This window comes from Pyxicephalus adspersus, chromosome W (genome assembly GCF_032062135.1).
Source record: "Pyxicephalus adspersus chromosome W, UCB_Pads_2.0, whole genome shotgun sequence".
Lineage (NCBI taxonomy): Eukaryota > Metazoa > Chordata > Amphibia > Anura > Pyxicephalidae > Pyxicephalus > Pyxicephalus adspersus.
Genome location: NC_092870.1, coordinates 900,166 through 903,839, shown reverse-complemented (window position 1 = coordinate 903,839; position 3,674 = coordinate 900,166).

Genomic DNA, 3,674 nt, shown 5'->3' with positions numbered 1-3,674 from the left:
GGAAAAATAAGACATCCCCTGAAAATAAGACCTAGGGCATATTTTGGCATTTCAAAAAATATAAGACAGTGCCTTATAATCGGGGAAACAGGGTAATGGTCCTAATGTCCAAAGTGCATAAAATCTTTTCTAGAATTGATTTTTTTTATGACCCTCGACACCCTTTTTCACAAAATTGCTCAAATATCTTATCACCCTTCTTTTTTATCGGATCACACTCCTGTATCCATGAAGATAGAAATGCTATGTCTGGTTACACAATCTCCTAAATTGAATTTCCCCAAGTACTTGTTTTCTTCTCCAGCTTTTCAATCTTTTTTAATCACAGCCTGGGCTTATTTCCAGGATGCATAATTATTCGGGTGATCGAACGTCGAATTCGAACTTTATTAAAGTCAATAGGGGAAAAATTTGGGTTGTTTTTCTGGACTGTGTAGAGCTTCTACAGCCTATAAATACATTTAAAAAGACATGGCAAGACTCCCCCAGCTCGGCACAACACTGTACAAGTAAAAAAAAAATCTTTTTTCTGTTGCTGGTAAAGCCATTTTATAGGGCGGTCAAGGGAACATGCTGGATTTTATACGGTCTCTGAGTAGAGGCAGAAAGGGGCACAAGGGGGTTCCTCTGGTCCAAAAATTAGCCACCAGGTTTCACTGCTCCGTTACAAGCCATACATAGGCTTCAGAGTACAGGCAGAGGTCTCTGGGGGGGTCTTTCAGTCAAAAAATTAGCCAGCTACACAGCTCTGTTAAAAGTTACAAGTGGCAGGTGGCAGCAGCAGGAGGAGGAGGCGGTGGGCACTGAGATGGAGTGGGGACCGCATTGGTAACTGGCATCTAGAGCTGGGTGTAGTGTTTCATCAATGCCACCTAGATGGCTGTAATGCCATATTTATGAATGGAGTACTGACAGTTGGCAACAGCATGAGGAGGAAGCGGTGGGCCCTGAGACGGATCGTGGAAAGCATTGGTAACTGGCATCTAGAGCTGGGTATTGGGCAAGCGGCATCAGTTACAGCATGAGGAGGAGACGGTGGGCCCTGAGAAGGAGCAAGGACGGCATTAGAGGTTGAGGCCATCACCTATATGGACAGTGTAGAAGCTGTAGCTATTAGAGACATGAATGGATGAATGAGATTTCAATCTGTCCCTACCTACTATGTAGCGAAACCACATGAAACGGAACAGGCTTGGCGGAATCAGCGGGGAAAGAACACCCTGTTGAGCTTGAGTCTAGTCTGGCATCTAGAGCTGGGTACCAGGTACTGGGCATGCGGTGGCAGCAGCAACAGCTTGAGGCCATCATCCTTAATTGACAGTATAGAAGGTGTAGCTATTGGGATGAATGAGATTCCCACTGTCACTACAGTGGCGGTGGGCCCTGAGACGTAGTGTGGATGGCTGTGTTACTCCTCCTGCTCTTACTGCTGCCGCCTGCCCACTGCCCAGTACCCAGCTCTAGATGCCAGACTAGACTCAAGCTCAACAGGGTCTTTTTTCCCCGTTGATTCCGCCAAGCCCGTTCCCTTTCATGTGGTTTCGCTACAAAGTAGGTAGGGACAGATTGTAATCTCGTTCATCCATTCATGTCTCCAATAGCTACAGCTTCTACACTGTCCATATAGGTGATGGCCTCAACCTCTAATGCTGTCCTTGCTCCGTCTCAGGGCCCACTGCCTCCTCCCCATGCTGGTACTGCTGCCGCCTGCCCGGTACCCAGCTCTAGATGCCAGTAACCAATGCTGTCCACGCTCTGTCTCAGAGCCCACCGCCTCCTCTTCCTGCTGTTCCTGCTGTATGCCCAAGGCTTGATCAATATGAGCCATCAGGATGCAGGTATACTTCCGATGAGCCAGCTGATTCGAGTAGGTGGCATCTTTAACCCTGGAGCGCAGCTCGAAGCATAAGTGGAAGTGCACGTCAATCACATCCAATTAGTGAAAATCTGCCAGTGTGGCGCTGTGGAAATTACCTTCTATGATGTCCCAGTGCACATTAGGAATTGGGTACTCTAGCACTTCACCAGCTATGAATCCAACAGACATGGACATGTTGCAAATCACCAGACATTTAGGGCTCAGCACCTCGGTGAGCCGAATAAACAGGTGGTCCAGGTTGGTTTCTAAAACTGGCTCCAAAAGGCCGCTGCTTCCTTGTACTGTATTGGTGCAGTCCTGAAATCTACTGTACTCAGGTAGAGTGTTTCACTGTTAGCTAGATAGATAGATACATAGATAGATAGATAATCAGTGTGTTACATACACGCAGCCAGAGGCAGGGTACCCTCCCTGACTGCATGCACAGTATCTCACTTGTACTGAGAGACAGAGACTCAGACGCAGTGTATACTGCAGTATATATTTTGTATACTGTGCTGCATATTACAAGCGTCCCCACTGAAGGAAAGTGCTGCATACAAAACACACACAGTGCACTTGCATTTTTGGTGTCAACCCCCCCAAAAAAAATCCACTTAATATACAAATTTACACTTTGTGAAGCATATTAGCTACAAGGTAAAAAAAAGGTAATGTTCGGCTACATGCCCCACTGAAATTGCTGGCAGCAGCAGGGGTAACTTTGGTGGCAAAAGGAGGAAAGGCAGCGGAGGAAGATCGAACAGTTTGAGCTTGCTTCTTGGGCGGAGGTGGTCGCACAGAGCTCTGTGCTTTGACCAGGTGTTCCCGCCAGATTACCGGGTGGTGGCTTTTTAAATGTGTGCTCATGCAACTTGTTCCACGTTTGTTTGGGTTCTTGCCTCGTTTCACGTGTTGAGCACACAGTTTGCAGATGACCATAGTGTTGTCATCACTATGGACATTAAAAAATGCCCACACTGGCGAACATCTAACTGGTGCTCGTGGTGGCAGTCTGCGGTTGTTGAGGCATAGCTGTGGTGACAGGCATCTTCCGACGATGGACGACTATGACTTGCCTCACTGGTACGTGAAGAATGCAGAGTGTGGGCAGCTTTTACCCTCTTCCTCCCTCTCCCCCTTTGAGGGCACTCTGCAACCTCCTCCTCCTCTTCAACCAAATCACTTTTATCAAAATGAAGAAGGCTTGGATCGGCAATGACTTCAACACCCCCTCTGCAGAGTGTACTGATTAGTTGTCAACTGCTGCACGGCCTGCTGACACCTTGATGGGAAGAGCACGTTCACAGCCTTCGGCATCTCCTTCTTCTCCTCTACCTCGTATCCTTCTACCTCTACTTTGTCACTGAGGTCTATAACTTGCAATGGAGCTGTGTAACTGGCTAATTTCTTTTACCAAGCACCTCCCTCAGGGCCCTTTGCCTCTATCTACTTTGAGGCCTATATCACTTGTAATGGAGCTGTGTGATTCATAATTAAATATTTATATTTTTAGTAGAGAAACAAATACATTTTTCTGCCCTTTTGGATAGATAGCAAGTGGTATCAAAAATAAATATCTGTATTGTCTAACAGAAATACAGAAGTTTTTCTGGCTTTTTTGATACATACCAAGTACGATCAGAATGAAATGTCTGTATTTTTTTTACAGAAATGCAGACATTTTTCAGTTTATTTTCATAGATAGCAAGTGGTATTAGAATTAAATATCTGGATTTTTTTACACAAATACAGAAATTTTTCTGTTCATTTTGATAGATTGCAAGTGGTATCAGAAATAAATATCTGTATTTTT